Source organism: Triturus cristatus, chromosome 6 (assembly GCF_964204655.1).
Source record: "Triturus cristatus chromosome 6, aTriCri1.1, whole genome shotgun sequence".
Taxonomy (NCBI): domain Eukaryota; kingdom Metazoa; phylum Chordata; class Amphibia; order Caudata; family Salamandridae; genus Triturus; species Triturus cristatus.
In genome coordinates this window covers 101,404,878-101,421,410 of record NC_140589.1, presented here as the reverse complement: position 1 = coordinate 101,421,410, position 16,533 = coordinate 101,404,878, and the positions used below count along the sequence as shown (strand labels likewise).

Sequence of the window (16,533 nt, the reverse complement as noted above, 5' to 3'; positions counted from 1 at the left end):
GGAAGGTACTGGGAAAGCAAGTCAGGATGGCCGAGTGGTCTAAGGCGCTGCGTTCAGGTCGCAGTCTCCTCTGGAGGCGTGGGTTCAAATCCCACTTCTGACAGTCCTGTGTTTACTCTAATTATTTTCTTGAGAAATATGATCATTTCCCTCGCAGTGGCTTATAGGATTGTCTTCTTGGAAGAGTGCAGTGAGTTTTTTTCTTGTTCTAGCCACTATTGGCCTCAGCTCTGTGCATTTTTTGGTTCCTAATATCTTTCTCACCCTTTAGATGAAAAAGCAGCATGGGGTCAGGATGGCCGAGTGGTCTAAGGCGCTGCGTTAAGGCCGCAGTCTCTCCTGGAGGCGTGGGTTCGAATCCCACTTCTGACAAAACTTGAATTCCATTTTCTCTCTCAGTTCCTTTAGAATCTCAGCTAAAAATTGGCAATGTAAATAATATCTGAATAAGTACCAAACTTCAGTTTCAACTGCAAATGCATTTGCCCTATTCTATCTTTAACGTTAATGTAATATTCTTCTAGCACTCGTGGTGTTTTATATTTGTTTTGTGGGGTACTTTAAAAATCTTTTTTATGAAAGAAATGGGTTACATTAAGTATTGTGATGTTTTAGGTTTCCAATAAGGAGGTTTTAAATTTTATGTCACATCATTTTCAGATGCTTCATTCAAGAGATGTTTCCACTATAGAATGCAGAGCAAGGGCAAAAATACAAGTGATAGAGCGAGTGAGTGAGAAGGAGTGTTGTGGAAGGAGAGAATGAAACAAAGACAGAGTGAGTGAACGGCAGGGAGGCATAGAAGAGGAGTCTAGTAGTGAAGGAGACCTGCTTTTCCCTGCTCTTGACCTCCCACCCATCCCCAAACAACCACAAACATACCTTCTGTGCAAAGTTGGTATGCAGAATTTCATGCCTCAGCAAGTGAGGGTGAGTCCCAGGCCAGGGGCTAAAGAGCAAAAGAGTGCCTGTGCTCAGACTTTCCCTGCTAGGGATAGTTTATCTGGAACAAGGCCTACTCTCTTGTATCCAGCAAGGATCTAGAAATCCTGCATGTATCTGCAAGGCACATTGGCAGCATAAATTTGCATAAACTGCCCCACCTATTGCCTTCCTACTTCCTGTGCTGTAGTTGTTTGTGTAGAGAGAGAGGTCGCAGGCAAGGAAATGTTGTGAGTCGGATACAGGACCCTAAATAGCTGGTGAGAGGTATGTGGTGTTCTAAAAGCATGAAAACTGTATACCTGTGAAATAAAGTGCTTTCGTATGTGTTCTTCTGTGTTTATTGTCCTGTGCATAAAGTTGCACCTTGTGTTTGAAGGTTTAAATTATTTCAGGCTTGCATGGAGGTAGACGTTTCTGAGTAACTTTTATTCATTTCTTAAAAGCCTATACTGTCAGGGTGGCCGAGAGGTCTAAGGTGCTGTGTTTAGGCCACAGTCTCCTTTGGAGGCGTGGGTTCGAATCCCACTTCTGACATGCCTTTTGGAGATTTAATCTCCTTTATCAGGTTAACATCTGATGGAAGTTGCATCTGTTGGTCTTCACCTGGCACGTTATTCCGTTCTCCTCTTGTCAAGAGAGATGGGGTTTCTCATATATTTAGGTTCTATAACGTCTTGCTGACAAAGCGCAATCCTTACCAAATGAGCATAGGACCCATGTAAGAGGTCATCTGGAAGAGTCATGCTCTTGTATGCCCTGGCCAGACGGGCCCTGCAAATTTGGAAGAATGCCATGCATCTGGTAGACAACTGGACTCCAGCACACTTACAGCAATTTCCTTAGGGCTTTGATCAGGGGCTGCTTAAATTTGCATACTCCACCCTATGTTGTGACTTTGAGATCCCTTGTTGAAATTGCTTTAGCCAGCCAAGAGGTGGCTATTGTCTCAATTTCAAAGCCGCTTTGAGCCGTTCAAGTGGCTGGTGAATAGCACTTTCTCTTTGTTCGCCTCAAAGTTCTAAAGAGTTCTCCATAGGTCCTGCTCTGTACAGATTGTTCAAAGATCTGTTGGAAGTGCATATAATAGGATAAATAAATTGAGGGCATTCCTTTTCAGTACCTCACCTGCATGGCTGTCTGGCCTCTGGAAGATGCTGGGAAAGCAAGTCAGGATGGCCGAGTGGTCTAAGGCGCTGCGTTCAGGTCGCAGTCTCCTCTGGAGGCGTGGGTTCAAATCCCACTTCTGACAGTCCTCTGTTTACTCTAATTTTTTTCTTGAGAAATATGATCATTTCCCTCGCAGTGGCTTATAGGATTGTCTTCTTGGAAGAGTGCAGTGAGTTTTTTTCTTGCTCTAGCCACTATTGGCCTACGCTCTGTGCATTTTTTGGTTCCTAATATCTTTCTCACCCTTTAGATGAAAATGCAGCATGGGGTCAGGATGGCCGAGTGGTCTAAGGCGCTGCGTTAAGTCCGCAGTCTCTCCTGGAGGCGTGGGTTCGAATCCCACTTCTGACAAAACTTGAATTCCATTTTCTCTCTCAGTTCCTTTAGAATCTCAGCTAAAAATTGGCAATGTAAATAATATCTGAATAAGTACCAAACTTCAGTTTCAACTGCAAATGCATTTGCCCTATTCTATCTTTAACGTTAATGTAATATTCTTCTAGCACTCATGGTGTTTTATATTTGTTTTGTGGGGTACTTTAAAAATCTTTTTTATGAAAGAAATGGGTTACATTAAGTCTTGTGATGTTTTAGGTTTCCAATAAGGAGGTTTTAAATTTTATGTCACATCATTTTCAGATGCTTCATTCAAGAGATGTTTCCACTATAGAATGCAGAGCAAGGGCAAAAATACAAGTGATAGAGCGAGTGAGTGAGAAGGAGTGTTGTGGAAGGAGAGAATGAAACAAAGACAGAGTGAGTGAACGGCAGGGAGGCATAGAAGAGGAGTCTAGTAGTGAAGGAGACCTGCTTTTCCCTGCTCTTGACCTCCCACCCATCCCCAAACAACCACAAACATACCTTCTGTGCAAAGTTGGTATGCAGAATTTCATGCCTCAGCAAGTGAGGGTGAGTCCCAGGCCAGGGGCTAAAGAGCAAAAGAGTGCCTGTGCTCAGACTTTCCCTGCTAGGGATAGTTTATCTGGAACAAGGCCTACTCTCTTGTATCCAGCAAGGATCTAGAAATCCTGCATGAATCTGCAAGGCACATTGGCAGCATAAATTTGCATAAACTGCCCCACCTATTGCCTTCCTACTTCCTGTGCTGTAGTTGTTTGTGTAGAGAGAGAGGTCGCAGGCAAGGAAATGTTGTGAGTCGGATACAGGACCCTAAATAGCTGGTGAGAGGTATGTGGTGTTCTAAAAGCATGAAAACTGTATACCTGTGAAATAAAGTGCTTTCGTATGTGTTCTTCTGTGTTTATTGTCCTGTGCATAAAGTTGCACCTTGTGTTTGAAGGTTTAAATTATTTCAGGCTTGCATGGAGGTAGACGTTTCTGAGTAACTTTTATTCATTTCTTAAAAGCCTATACTGTCAGGATGGCCGAGAGGTCTAAGGTGCTGTGTTTAGGCCACAGTCTCCTTTGGAGGCGTGGGTTCGAATCCCACTTCTGACATGCCTTTTGGAGATTTAATCTCCTTTATCAGGTTAACATCTGATGGAAGTTGCATCTGTTGGTCTTCACCTGGCACGTTATTCCGTTCTCCTCTTGTCAAGAGAGATGGGGTTTCTCATATATTTAGGTTCTATAATGTCTTGCTGACAAAGCGCAATCCTTACCAAATGAGCATAGGACCCATGTAAGAGGTCATCTGGAAGAGTCATGCTCTTGTATGCCCTGGCCAGACGGGCCCTGCAAATTTGGAAGAATGCCATGCATCTGGTAGACAACTGGACTCCAGCACACTTACAGCAATTTCCTTAGGGCTTTGATCAGGGGCTGCTTAAATTTGCATACTCCACCCTATGTTGTGACTTTGAGATCCCTTGTTGAAATTGCTTTAGCCAGCCAAGAAGTGGCTATTGTCTCAATTTCAAAGCAGCTTTGAGCCGTTCAAGTGGCTGGTGAATAGCACTTTCTCTTTGTTCGCCTCAAAGTTCTAAAGAGTTCTCCATAGGTCCTGCTCTGTACAGATTGTTCAAAGATCTGTTGGAAGTGCATATGCTAGGATAAATAAATTGAGGGCATTCCTCTTCAGTACCTCACCTGCATGGCTGTCTGGCCTCTGGAAGATGCTGGGAAAGCAAGTCAGGATGGCTGAGTGGTCTAAGGCGCTGCGTTCAGGTCGCAGTCTCCTCTGGAGGCGTGGTTTCAAATCCCACTTCTGACAGTCCTGTGTTTACTCTAATTATTTTCTTGAGAAATATGATCATTTCCCTCGCAGTGGCTTATAGGATTGTCTTCTTGGAAGAGTGCAGTGAGTTTTTTTCTTGCTCTAGCCACTATTGGCCTAAACTCTGTGCATTTTTTGGTTCCTAATATCTTTCTCACCCTTTAGATGAAAAAGCAGCATGGGGTCAGGATGGCCGAGTGGTCTAAGGCGCTGCGTTAAGGCCGCAGTCTCTCCTGGAGGCGTGGGTTCGAATCCCACTTCTGACAAAACTTGAATTCCATTTTCTCTCTCAGTTCCTTTAGAATCTCAGCTAAAAATTGGCAATGTAAATAATATCTGAATAAGTACCAAACTTCAGTTTCAACTGCAAATGCATTTGCCCTATTCTATCTTTAACGTTAATGTAATATTCTTCTAGCACTCATGGTGTTTTATATTTGTTTTGTGGGGTACTTTAAAAATCTTTTTTATGAAAGAAATGGGTTACATTAAGTCTTGTGATGTTTTAGGTTTCCAATAAGGAGGTTTTAAATTTTATGTCACATCATTTTCAGATGCTTCATTCAAGAGATGTTTCCACTATAGAATGCAGAGCAAGGGCAAAAATACAAGTGATAGAGCGAGTGAGTGAGAAGGAGTGTTGTGGAAGGAGAGAATGAAACAAAGACAGAGTGAGTGAACGGCAGGGAGGCATAGAAGAGGAGTCTAGTAGTGAAGGAGACCTGCTTTTCCCTGCTCTTGACCTCCCACCCATCCCCAAACAACCACAAACATACCTTCTGTGCAAAGTTGGTATGCAGAATTTCATGCCTCAGCAAGTGAGGGTGAGTCCCAGGCCAGGGGCTAAAGAGCAAAAGAGTGCCTGTGCTCAGACTTTCCCTGCTAGGGATAGTTTATCTGGAACAAGGCCTACTCTCTTGTATCCAGCAAGGATCTAGAAATCCTGCATGTATCTGCAAGGCACATTGGCAGCATAAATTTGCATAAACTGCCCCACCTATTGCCTTCCTACTTCCTGTGCTGTAGTTGTTTGTGTAGAGAGAGAGGTCGCAGGCAAGGAAATGTTGTGAGTCGGATACAGGACCCTAAATAGCTGGTGAGAGGTATGTGGTGTTCTAAAAGCATGAAAACTGTATACCTGTGAAATAAAGTGCTTTCGTATGTGTTCTTCTGTGTTTATTGTCCTGTGCATAAAGTTGCACCTTGTGTTTGAAGGTTTAAATTATTTCAGGCTTGCATGGAGGTAGACGTTTCTGAGTAACTTTTATTCATTTCTTAAAAGCCTATACTGTCAGGGTGGCCGAGAGGTCTAAGGTGCTGTGTTTAGGCCACAGTCTCCTTTGGAGGCGTGGGTTCGAATCCCACTTCTGACATGCCTTTTGGAGATTTAATCTCCTTTATCAGGTTAACATCTGATGGAAGTTGCATCTGTTGGTCTTCACCTGGCACGTTATTCCGTTCTCCTCTTGTCAAGAGAGATGGGGTTTCTCATATATTTAGGTTCTATAACGTCTTGCTGACAAAGCGCAATCCTTACCAAATGAGCATAGGACCCATGTAAGAGGTCATCTGGAAGAGTCATGCTCTTGTATGCCCTGGCCAGACGGGCCCTGCAAATTTGGAAGAATGCCATGCATCTGGTAGACAACTGGACTCCAGCACACTTACAGCAATTTCCTTAGGGCTTTGATCAGGGGCTGCTTAAATTTGCATACTCCACCCTATGTTGTGACTTTGAGATCCCTTGTTGAAATTGCTTTAGCCAGCCAAGAGGTGGCTATTGTCTCAATTTCAAAGCAGCTTTGAGCCGTTCAAGTGGCTGGTGAATAGCACTTTCTCTTTGTTCGCCTCAAAGTTCTAAAGAGTTCTCCATAGGTCCTGCTCTGTACAGATTGTTCAAAGATCTGTTGGAAGTGCATATAATAGGATAAATAAATTGAGGGCATTCCTTTTCAGTACCTCACCTGCATGGCTGTCTGGCCTCTGGAAGATGCTGGGAAAGCAAGTCAGGATGGCCGAGTGGTCTAAGGCGCTGCGTTCAGGTCGCAGTCTCCTCTGGAGGCGTGGGTTCAAATCCCACTTCTGACAGTCCTCTGTTTACTCTAATTTTTTTCTTGAGAAATATGATCATTTCCCTCGCAGTGGCTTATAGGATTGTCTTCTTGGAAGAGTGCAGTGAGTTTTTTTCTTGCTCTAGCCACTATTGGCCTAAGCTCTGTGCATTTTTTGGTTCCTAATATCTTTCTCAAACTTTAGATGAAAATGCAGCATGGGGTCAGGATGGCCGAGTGGTCTAAGGCGCTGCGTTAAGGCCGCAGTATCTCCTGGAGGCGTGGGTTCGAATCCCACTTCTGACAAAACTTGAATTCCATTTTCTCTCTCAGTTCCTTTAGAATCTAAGCTAAAAATTGGCAATGTAAATAATATCTGAATAAGTACCAAACTTCAGTTTCAACTGCAAATGCATTTGCCCTATTCTATCTTTAACGTTAATGTAATATTCTTCTAGCACTCATGGTGTTTTATATTTGTTTTGTGGGGTACTTTAAAAATCTTTTTTATGAAAGAAATGGGTTACATTAAGTCTTGTGATGTTTTAGGTTTCCAATAAGGAGGTTTTAAATTTTATGTCACATCATTTTCAGATGCATCATTCAAGAGATGTTTCCACTATAGAATGCAGAGCAAGGGCAAAAATACAAGTGATAGAGCGAGTGAGTGAGAAGGAGTGTTGTGGAAGGAGAGAATGAAACAAAGACAGAGTGAGTGAACGGCAGGGAGGCATAGAAGAGGAGTCTAGTAGTGAAGGAGACCTGCTTTTCCCTGCTCTTGACCTCCCACCCATCCCCAAACAACCACAAACATACCTTCTGTGCAAAGTTGGTATGCAGAATTTCATGCCTCAGCAAGTGAGGGTGAGTCCCAGGCCAGGGGCTAAAGAGCAAAAGAGTGCCTGTGCTCAGACTTTCCCTGCTAGGGATAGTTTATCTGGAACAAGGCCTACTCTCTTGTATCCAGCAAGGATCTAGAAATCCTGCATGAATCTGCAAGGCACATTGGCAGCATAAATTTGCATAAACTGCCCCACCTATTGCCTTCCTACTTCCTGTGCTGTAGTTGTTTGTGTAGAGGGAGAGGTCGCAGGCAAGGAAATGTTGTGAGTCGGATACAGGACCCTAAATAGCTGGTGAGAGGTATGTGGTGTTCTAAAAGCATGAAAACTGTATACCTGTGAAATAAAGTGCTTTCGTATGTGTTCTTCTGTGTTTATTGTCCTGTGCATAAAGTTGCACCTTGTGTTTGAAGGTTTAAATTATTTCAGGCTTGCATGGAGGTAGACGTTTCTGAGTAACTTTTATTCATTTCTTAAAAGCCTATACTGTCAGGATGGCCGAGAGGTCTAAGGTGCTGTGTTTAGGCCACAGTCTCCTTTGGAGGCGTGGGTTCGAATCCCACTTCTGACATGCCTTTTGGAGATTTAATCTCCTTTATCAGGTTAACATCTGATGGAAGTTGCATCTGTTGGTCTTCACCTGGCACGTTATTCCGTTCTCCTCTTGTCAAGAGAGATGGGGTTTCTCATATATTTAGGTTCTATAACGTCTTGCTGACAAAGCGCAATCCTTACCAAATGAGCATAGGACCCATGTAAGAGGTCATCTGGAAGAGTCATGCTCTTGTATGCCCTGGCCAGACGGGCCCTGCAAATTTGGAAGAATGCCATGCATCTGGTAGACAACTGGACTCCAGCACACTTACAGCAATTTCCTTAGGGCTTTGATCAGGGGCTGCTTAAATTTGCATACTCCACCCTATGTTGTGACTTTGAGATCCCTTGTTGAAATTGCTTTAGCCAGCCAAGAGGTGGCTATTGTCTCAATTTCAAAGCAGCTTTGAGCCGTTCAAGTGGCTGGTGAATAGCACTTTCTCTTTGTTCGCCTCAAAGTTCTAAAGAGTTCTCCATAGGTCCTGCTCTGTACAGATTGTTCAAAGATCTGTTGGAAGTGCATATGCTAGGATAAATAAATTGAGGGCATTCCTTTTCAGTACCTCACCTGCATGGCTGTCTGGCCTCTGGAAGATGCTGGGAAAGCAAGTCAGGATGGCTGAGTGGTCTAAGGCGCTGCGTTCAGGTCGCACTCTCCTCTGGAGGCGTGGTTTCAAATCCCACTTCTGACAGTCCTGTGTTTACTCTAATTATTTTCTTGAGAAATATGATCATTTCCCTCGCAGTGGCTTATAGGATTGTCTTCTTGGAAGAGTGCAGTGAGTTTTTTTCTTGCTCTAGCCACTATTGGCCTAAGCTCTGTGCATTTTTTGGTTCCTAATATCTTTCTCACCCTTTAGATGAAAAAGCAGCATGGGGTCAGGATGGCCGAGTGGTCTAAGGCGCTGCGTTAAGGCTGCAGTCTCTCCTGGAGCCGTTGGTTCAAATCCCACTTCTGACAAAACTTGAATTCCATTTTCTCTCTCAGTTCCTTTAGAATCTCAGCTAAAAATTGGCAATGTAAATAATATCTGAATAAGTACCAAACTTCAGTTTCAACTGCAAATGCATTTGCCCTATTCTATCTTTAACGTTAATGTAATATTCTTCTAGCACTCGTGGTGTTTTATATTTCTTTTGTGGGGTACTTTAAAAATCTTTTTTTATGAAAGAAATGGGTTACATTAAGTCTTGTGATGTTTTAGGTTTCCAATAAGGAGGTTTTAAATTTTATGTCACGTCATTTTCAGATGCTTCATTCAAGAGATGTTTCCACTATAGAATGCAGAGCAAGGGCAAAAATACAAGTGATAGAGCGAGTGAGTGAGAAGGAGTGTTGTGGAAGGAGAGAATGAAACAAAGACAGAGTGAGTGAATGGCAGGGAGGCATAGAAGAGTAGTCTAGTAGTGAAGGAGACCTGCTTTTCCCTGCTCTTGACCTCCCACCCATCCCCAAACAACCACAAACATACCTTCTGTGCAAAGTTGGTATGCAGAATTTCACGCCTCAGCAAGTGAGGGTGAGTCCCAGGCCAGGGGCTAAAGAGCAAAAGAGTGCCTGTGCTCAGACTTTCCCTGCTAGGGATAGTTTATCTGGAACAAGGCCTACTCTCTTGTATCCAGCAAGGATCTAGAAATCCTGCATGAATCTGCAAGGCACATTGGCAGCATAAATTTGCATAAACTGCCCCACCTGTTGCCTTCCTACTTCCTGTGCTGTAGTTGTTTGTGTAGAGAGAGAGGTCGCAGGCAAGGAAATGTTGTGAGTCGGATACAGGACCCTAAATAGCTGGTGAGAGGTATGTGGTGTTCTAAAAGCATGAAAACTGTATACCTGTGAAATAAAGTGCTTTCGTATGTGTTCTTCTGTGTTTATTGTCCTGTGCATAAAGTTGCACCTTGTGTTTGAAGGTTTAAATTATTTCAGGCTTGCATGGAGGTAGACGTTTCTGAGTAACTTTTATTCATTTCTTAAAAGCCTATACTGTCAGGATGGCCGAGAGGTCTAAGGCGCTGTGTTTAGGCCACAGTCTCCTTTGGAGGAGTGGGTTCGAATCCCACTTCTGACATGCCTTTTGGAGATTTAATCTCCTTTATCAGGTTAACATCTGATGGAAGTTGCATCTGTTGGTCTTCACTTCGCACGTTATTCCGTTCTCCTCTTGTCAAGAGAGATGGGGTTTCTCATATATTTAGGTTCTATAACGTCTTGCTGACAAAGCGCAATCCTTACCAAATGAGCATAGGACCCATGTAAGAGGTCATCTGGAATAGTCATGCTCTTGTATGCACTGGCCAGACGGGCCCTGCAAATTTGGAAGAATGCCATGCATCTGGTAGACAACTGGACTCCAGCACACTTACAGCAATTTCCTTAGGGCTTTGATCAGGGGCTGCTTAAATTTGCATACTCCACCCTATGTTGTGACTTTGAGATCCCTTGTTGAAATTGCTTTAGCCAGCCAAGAGGTGGCTATTGTCTCAATTGCAAAGCAGCTTTGAGCCGTTCAAGTGGCTGGTGAATAGCACTTTCTCTTTGTTCGCCTCAAAGTTCTAAAGAGTTCTCCATAGGTCCTGCTCTGTACAGATTGTTCAAAGATCTGTTGGAAGTGCATATAAGAGGATAAATAAATTGAGGGCATTCCTTTTCAGTACCTCACCTGCATGGCTGTCTGGCCTCTGGAAGATGCTGGGAAAGCAAGTCAGGATGGCCGACTGGTCTAAGGCGCTGCGTTCAGGTCGCAGTCTCCTCTGGAGGCGTGGGTTCAAATCCCACTTCTGACAGTCCTGTGTTTACTCTAATTTTTTTCTTGAGAAATATGATCATTTCCCTCGCAGTGGCTTATAGGATTGTCTTCTTGGAAGAGTGCAGTGAGTTTTTTTCTTGCTCTAGCCACTATTGGCCTAAGCTCTGTGCATTTTTTGGTTCCTAATATCTTTCTCACCCTTTAGATAAAAAAGCAGCATGGGGTCAGGATTGCCGAGTGGTCTAAGGCGCTGCGTTAAGGCCGCAGTCTCTCCTGGAGGCGTGGGGTCGAATCCCACTTCTGACAAAACTTGAATTCCATTTTCTCTCTCAGTTCCTTTAGAATCTCAGCTAAAAATTGGCAATGTAAATAATATCTGAATAAGTACCAAACTTCAGTTTCAACTGCAAATGCATTTGCCCTATTCTATCTTTAACGTTAATGTAATATTCTTCTAGCACTCGTGGTGTTTTATATTTCTTTTGTGGGGTACTTTAAAAATCTTTTTTATGAAAGAAATGGGTTACATTAAGTCTTGTGATGTTTTAGGTTTCCAATAAGGAGGTTTTAAATTTTATGTCACGTCATTTTCAGATGCTTCATTCAAGAGATGTTTCCACTATAGAATGCAGAGCAAGGGCAAAAATACAAGTGATAGAGCGAGTGAGTGAGAAGGAGTGTTGTGGAAGGAGAGAATGAAACAAAGACAGAGTGAGTGAATGGCAGGGAGGCATAGAAGAGGAGTCTAGTAGTGAAGGAGACCTGCTTTTCCCTGCTCTTGACCTCCGACCCATCCCCAAACAACCACAAACATACCTTCTGTGCAAAGTTGGTATGCAGAATTTCACGCCTCAGCAAGTGAGGGTGAGTCCCAGGCCAGGGGCTAAAGAGCAAAAGAGTGCCTGTGCTCAGACTTTCCCTGCTAGGGATAGTTTGTCTGGAACAAGGCCTACTCTCTTGTATCCAGCAAGGATCTAGAAATCCTGCATGAATCTGCAAGGCACATTGGCAGCATAAATTTGCATAAACTGCCCCACCTATTGCCTTCCTACTTCCTGTGCTCTAGTTGTTTGTGTAGAGAGAGAGGTCGCAGGCAAGGAAATGTTGTGAGTCGGATACAGGACCCTAAATAGCTGGTGAGAGGTATGTGGTGTTCTAAAAGCATGAAAACTGTATACCTGTGAAATAAAGTGCTTTCGTATGTGTTCTTCTGTGTTTATTGTCCTGTGCATAAAGTTGCACCTTGTGTTTGAATGTTTAAATTATTTCAGGCTTGCATGGAGGTAGACGTTTCTGAGTAACTTTTATTCATTTCTTAAAAGCCTATACTGTCAGGATGGCCGAGAGGTCTAAGGTGCTGTGTTTAGGTCACAGTCTCCTTTGGAGGCGTGGGTTCGAATTCCACTTCTGACATTCCTTTTGGAGATTTAATCTCCTTTATCAGGTTAACATCTGATGGAAGTTGCATCTGTTGGTCTTCACCTGGCACGTTATTCCGTTCTCCTCTTGTCAAGAGAGATGGGGTTTCTCATATATTTAGGTTCTATAACGTCTTGCTGACAAAGCGCAATCCTTACCAAATGAGCATAGGACCCATGTAAGAGGTCATCTGGAAGAGTCATGCTCTTGTATGCCCTGGCCAGACGGGCCCTGCAAATTTGGAAGAATGCCATGCATCTGGTAGACAACTGGACTCCAGCACACTTACAGCAATTTCCTTAGGGTTTTGATCAGGGGCTGCTTAAATTTGCATACTCCACTCTATGTTGTGACTTTGAGATCCCTTGTTGAAATTGCTTTAGCCAGCCAAGAGGTGGCTATTGTCTCAATTTCAAAGCAGCTTTGAGCCGTTCAAGTGGCTGGTGAATAGCACTTTCTCTTTGTTCGCCTCAAAGTTCTAAAGAGTTCTCCATAGGTCCTGCTCTGTACAGATTGTTCAAAGATCTGTTGGAAGTGCATATAATAGGATAAATAAATTGAGGGCATTCCTTTTCAGTACCTCACCTGCATGGCTGTCTGGCCTCTGGAAGATGCTGGGAAAGCAAGTCAGGATGGCCGAGTGGTCTAAGGCGCTGCGTTCAGGTCGCAGTCTCCTCTGGAGGCGTGGGTTCAAATCCCACTTCTGACAGTCCTGTGTTTACTCTAATTATTTTCTTGAGAAATATGATCATTTCCCTCGCAGTGGCTTATAGGATTGTCTTCTTGGAAGAGTGCAGTGAGTTTTTTTCTTGCTCTAGCCACTATTGGCCTCAGCTCTGTGCATTTTTTGGTTCCTAATATCTTTCTCACCCTTTAGATGAAAAAGCAGCATGGGGTCAGGATGGCCGAGTGGTCTAAGGCGCTGCGTTAAGGCGGCAGTCTCTCCTGGAGGCGTGGGTTCAAATCCCACTTCTGACAAAACTTGAATTCCATTTTCTCTCTCAGTTCCTTTAGAATCTCAGCTAAAAATTGGCAATGTAAATAATATCTGAATAAGTACCAAACTTCAGTTTCAACTGCAAATGCATTTGCCCTATTCTATCTTTAACGTTAATGTAATATTCTTCTAGCACTCGTGGTGTTTTATATTTGTTTTGTGGGGTACTTTAAAAATCTTTTTTATGAAAGAAATGGGTTACATTAAGTCTTGTGATGTTTTAGGTTTCCAATAAGGAGGTTTTAAATTTTATGTCACGTCATTTTCAGATGCTTCATTCAAGAGATGTTTCCACTATAGAATGCAGAGCAAGGGCAAAAATACAAGTGATAGAGCGAGTGAGTGAGAAGGAGTGTTGTGGAAGGAGAGAATGAAACAAAGACAGAGTGAGTGAACGGCAGGGAGGCATAGAACAGGAGTCTAGTAGTGAAGGAGACCTGCTTTTCCCTGCTCTTGACCTCCCACCCATCCCCAAACAACCACAAACATACCTTCTGTGCAAAGTTGGTATGCAGAATTTCACGCCTCAGCAAGTGAGGGTGAGTCCCAGGCCAGGGGCTAAAGAGCAAAAGAGTGCCTGTGCTCAGACTTTCCCTGCTAGGGATAGTTTATCTGGAACAAGGCCTACTCTCTTGTATCCAGCAAGGATCTAGAAATCCTGCATGAATCTGCAAGGCACATTGGCAGCATAAATTTGCATAAACTGCCCCACCTATTGCCTTCCTACTTCCTGTGCTGTAGTTGTTTGTGTAGAGAGAGAGGTCGCAGGGAAGGAAATGTTGTGAGTCGGATACAGGACCCTAAATAGCTGGTGAGAGGTATGTGGTGTTCTAAAAGCATGAAAACTGTATACCTGTGAAATAAAGTGCTTTCGTATGTGTTCTTCTGTGTTTATTGTCCTGTGCATAAAGTTGCACCTTGTGTTTGAAGGTTTAAATTATTTCAGGCTTGCATGGAGGTAGACGTTTCTGAGTAACTTTTATTCATTTCTTAAAATCCTATACTGTCAGGATGGCCGAGAGGTCTAAGGCGCTGTGTTTAGGCCACAGTCTCCTTTGGAGGAGTGGGTTCGAATCCCACTTCTGACATGCCTTTTGGAGATTTAATCTCCTTTATCAGGTTAACATCTGATGGAAGTTGCATCTGTTGGTCTTCACTTCGCACGTTATTCCGTTCTCCTCTTGTCAAGAGAGATGGGGTTTCTCATATATTTAGGTTCTATAACGTCTTGCTGACAAAGCGCAATCCTTACCAAATGAGCATAGGACCCATGTAAGAGGTCATCTGGAATAGTCATGCTCTTGTATGCACTGGCCAGACGGGCCCTGCAAATTTGGAAGAATGCCATGCATCTGGTAGACAACTGGACTCCAGCACACTTACAGCAATTTCCTTAGGGCTTTGATCAGGGGCTGCTTAAATTTGCATACTCCACCCTATGTTGTGACTTTGAGATCCCTTGTTGAAATTGCTTTAGCCAGCCAAGAGGTGGCTATTGTCTCAATTTCAAAGCAGCTTTGAGCCGTTCAAGTGGCTGGTGAATAGCACTTTCTCTTTGTTCGCCTCAAAGTTCTAAAGAGTTCTCCATAGGTCCTGCTCTGTACAGATTGTTCAAAGATCTGTTGGAAGTGCATATAATAGGATAAATAAATTGAGGGCATTCCTTTTCAGTACCTCACCTGCATGGCTGTCTGGCCTCTGGAAGATGCTGGGAAAGCAAGTCAGGATGGCCGAGTGGTCTAAGGCGCTGCGTTCAGGTCGCAGTCTCTTCTGGAGGCGTGGGTTCAAATCCCACTTCTGACAGTCCTGTGTTTACTCTAATTATTTTCTTGAGAAATATGATCATTTCCCTCGCAGTGGCTTATAGGATTGTCTTCTTGGAAGAGTGCAGTGAGTTTTTTTCTTGCTCTAGCCACTATTGGCCTCAGCTCTGTGCATTTTTTGGTTCCTAATATCTTTCTCACCCTTTAGATGAAAAAGCAGCATGGGGTCAGGATGGCCGAGTGGTCTAAGGCACTGCGTTAAGGCCGCAGTCTCTCCTGGAGGCGTGGGTTCGAATCCCACTTCTGACAAAACTTGAATTCCATTTTCTCTCTCAGTTCCTTTAGAATCTCAGCTAAAAATTGGCAATGTAAATAATATCTGAATAAGTACCAAACTTCAGTTTCAACTGCAAATGCATTTGCCCTATTCTATCTTTAACGTTAATGTAATATTCTTCTAGCACTCGTGGTGTTTTATATTTGTTTTGTGGGGTACTTTAAAAATCTTTTTTATGAAAGAAATGGGTTACATTAAGTATTGTGAGGTTTTAGGTTTCCAATAAGGAGGTTTTAAATTTTATGTCACATCATTTTCAGATGCTTCATTCAAGAGATGTTTCCACTATAGAATGCAGAGCAAGGGCAAAAATACAAGTGATAGAGCGAGTGAGTGAGAATGAGTGTTGTGGAAGGAGAGAATGAAACAATGACAGAGTGAGTGAACGGCAGGGAGGCATAAAAGAGGAGTCTAGTAGTGAAGGAGACCTGCTTTTCCCTGCTCTTGACCTCCCACCCATCCCCAAACAACCACAAACATACCTTCTGTGCAAAGTTGGTATGCAGAATTTCATGCCTCAGCAAGTGAGGGTGAGTCCCAGGCCAGGGGCTAAAGAGCAAAAGAGTGCCTGTGCTCAGACTTTCCCTGCTAGGGATAGTTTATCTGGAACAAGGCCTACTCTCTTGTATCCAGCAAGGATCTAGAAATCCTGCATGTATCTGCAAGGCACATTGGCAGCATAAATTTGCATAAACTGCCCCACCTATTGCCTTCCTACTTCCTGTGCTGTAGTTGTTTGTGTAGAGAGAGAGGTCGCAGGCAAGGAAATGTTGTGAGTCGGATACAGGACCCTAAATAGCTGGTGAGAGGTATGTGGTGTTCTAAAAGCATGAAAACTGTATACCTGTGAAATAAAGTGCTTTCGTATGTGTTCTTCTGTGTTTATTGTCCTGTGCATAAAGTTGCACCTTGTGTTTGAAGGTTTAAATTATTTCAGGCTTGTATGGAGGTAGACGTTTCTGAGTAACTTTTATTCATTTCTTAAAAGCCTATACTGTCAGGGTGGCCGAGAGGTCTAAGGTGCTGTGTTTAGGCCACAGTCTCCTTTGGAGGCATGGGTTCGAATCCCACTTCTGACATGCCTTTTGGAGATTTAATCTCCTTTATCAGGTTAACATCTGATGGAAGTTGCATCTGTTGGTCTTCACCTGGCACGTTATTCCGTTCTCCTCTTGTCAAGAGAGATGGGGTTTCTCATATATTTAGGTTCTATAACGTCTTGCTGACAAAGCGCAATCCTTACCAAATGAGCATAGGACCCATGTAAGAGGTCATCTGGAAGAGTCATGCTCTTGTATGCCCTGGCCAGACGGGCCCTGCAAATTTGGAAGAATGCCATGCATCTGGTAGACAACTGGACTCCAGCACACTTACAGCAATTTCCTTAGGGCTTTGATCAGGGGCTGCTTAAATTTGCATACTCCACCCTATGTTGTGACTTTGAGATCCCTTGTTGAAATTGCTTTAGCCAGCCAAGAGGTGGCTATTGTCTCAA

At 43.4% G+C, this 16,533-nt stretch overlaps 16 non-coding genes across 16 annotated transcripts; all 16 read left to right on the top strand.

Annotated features, from left to right (window-relative positions):
- Nucleotides 1-20: 20 nt before the first annotated feature.
- Nucleotides 21-103, top strand: TRNAL-CAG (transfer RNA leucine (anticodon CAG)). The gene has a single exon. It is a non-coding gene; the product is annotated as a tRNA-Leu (tRNA).
- Nucleotides 104-289: 186 nt separating this feature from the next.
- TRNAL-AAG (transfer RNA leucine (anticodon AAG)) lies at nt 290-372 on the top strand. Its single transcript has one exon. It is a non-coding gene; the product is annotated as a tRNA-Leu (tRNA).
- A 1,024-nt stretch (nt 373-1,396) lies between these two features.
- Nucleotides 1,397-1,479, top strand: TRNAL-UAG (transfer RNA leucine (anticodon UAG)). Its single transcript has one exon. It is a non-coding gene; the product is annotated as a tRNA-Leu (tRNA).
- A 632-nt stretch (nt 1,480-2,111) lies between these two features.
- TRNAL-CAG (transfer RNA leucine (anticodon CAG)) lies at nt 2,112-2,194 on the top strand. The gene has a single exon. It is a non-coding gene; the product is annotated as a tRNA-Leu (tRNA).
- Nucleotides 2,195-2,380: 186 nt separating this feature from the next.
- TRNAL-AAG (transfer RNA leucine (anticodon AAG)) lies at nt 2,381-2,463 on the top strand. Its single transcript has one exon. It is a non-coding gene; the product is annotated as a tRNA-Leu (tRNA).
- Nucleotides 2,464-3,487: 1,024 nt separating this feature from the next.
- On the top strand, nt 3,488-3,570 carry TRNAL-UAG (transfer RNA leucine (anticodon UAG)). Its single transcript has one exon. It is a non-coding gene; the product is annotated as a tRNA-Leu (tRNA).
- Nucleotides 3,571-4,471: 901 nt separating this feature from the next.
- TRNAL-AAG (transfer RNA leucine (anticodon AAG)) lies at nt 4,472-4,554 on the top strand. Its single transcript has one exon. It is a non-coding gene; the product is annotated as a tRNA-Leu (tRNA).
- A 1,024-nt stretch (nt 4,555-5,578) lies between these two features.
- TRNAL-UAG (transfer RNA leucine (anticodon UAG)) lies at nt 5,579-5,661 on the top strand. The gene has a single exon. It is a non-coding gene; the product is annotated as a tRNA-Leu (tRNA).
- A 632-nt stretch (nt 5,662-6,293) lies between these two features.
- Nucleotides 6,294-6,376, top strand: TRNAL-CAG (transfer RNA leucine (anticodon CAG)). The gene has a single exon. It is a non-coding gene; the product is annotated as a tRNA-Leu (tRNA).
- A 186-nt stretch (nt 6,377-6,562) lies between these two features.
- TRNAL-AAG (transfer RNA leucine (anticodon AAG)) lies at nt 6,563-6,645 on the top strand. Its single transcript has one exon. It is a non-coding gene; the product is annotated as a tRNA-Leu (tRNA).
- Nucleotides 6,646-7,669: 1,024 nt separating this feature from the next.
- On the top strand, nt 7,670-7,752 carry TRNAL-UAG (transfer RNA leucine (anticodon UAG)). The gene has a single exon. It is a non-coding gene; the product is annotated as a tRNA-Leu (tRNA).
- A 2,009-nt stretch (nt 7,753-9,761) lies between these two features.
- Nucleotides 9,762-9,844, top strand: TRNAL-UAG (transfer RNA leucine (anticodon UAG)). Its single transcript has one exon. It is a non-coding gene; the product is annotated as a tRNA-Leu (tRNA).
- Nucleotides 9,845-12,567: 2,723 nt separating this feature from the next.
- Nucleotides 12,568-12,650, top strand: TRNAL-CAG (transfer RNA leucine (anticodon CAG)). The gene has a single exon. It is a non-coding gene; the product is annotated as a tRNA-Leu (tRNA).
- A 1,293-nt stretch (nt 12,651-13,943) lies between these two features.
- On the top strand, nt 13,944-14,026 carry TRNAL-UAG (transfer RNA leucine (anticodon UAG)). Its single transcript has one exon. It is a non-coding gene; the product is annotated as a tRNA-Leu (tRNA).
- A 632-nt stretch (nt 14,027-14,658) lies between these two features.
- On the top strand, nt 14,659-14,741 carry TRNAL-CAG (transfer RNA leucine (anticodon CAG)). The gene has a single exon. It is a non-coding gene; the product is annotated as a tRNA-Leu (tRNA).
- A 186-nt stretch (nt 14,742-14,927) lies between these two features.
- TRNAL-AAG (transfer RNA leucine (anticodon AAG)) lies at nt 14,928-15,010 on the top strand. Its single transcript has one exon. It is a non-coding gene; the product is annotated as a tRNA-Leu (tRNA).
- Nucleotides 15,011-16,533: the final 1,523 nt, after the last annotated feature.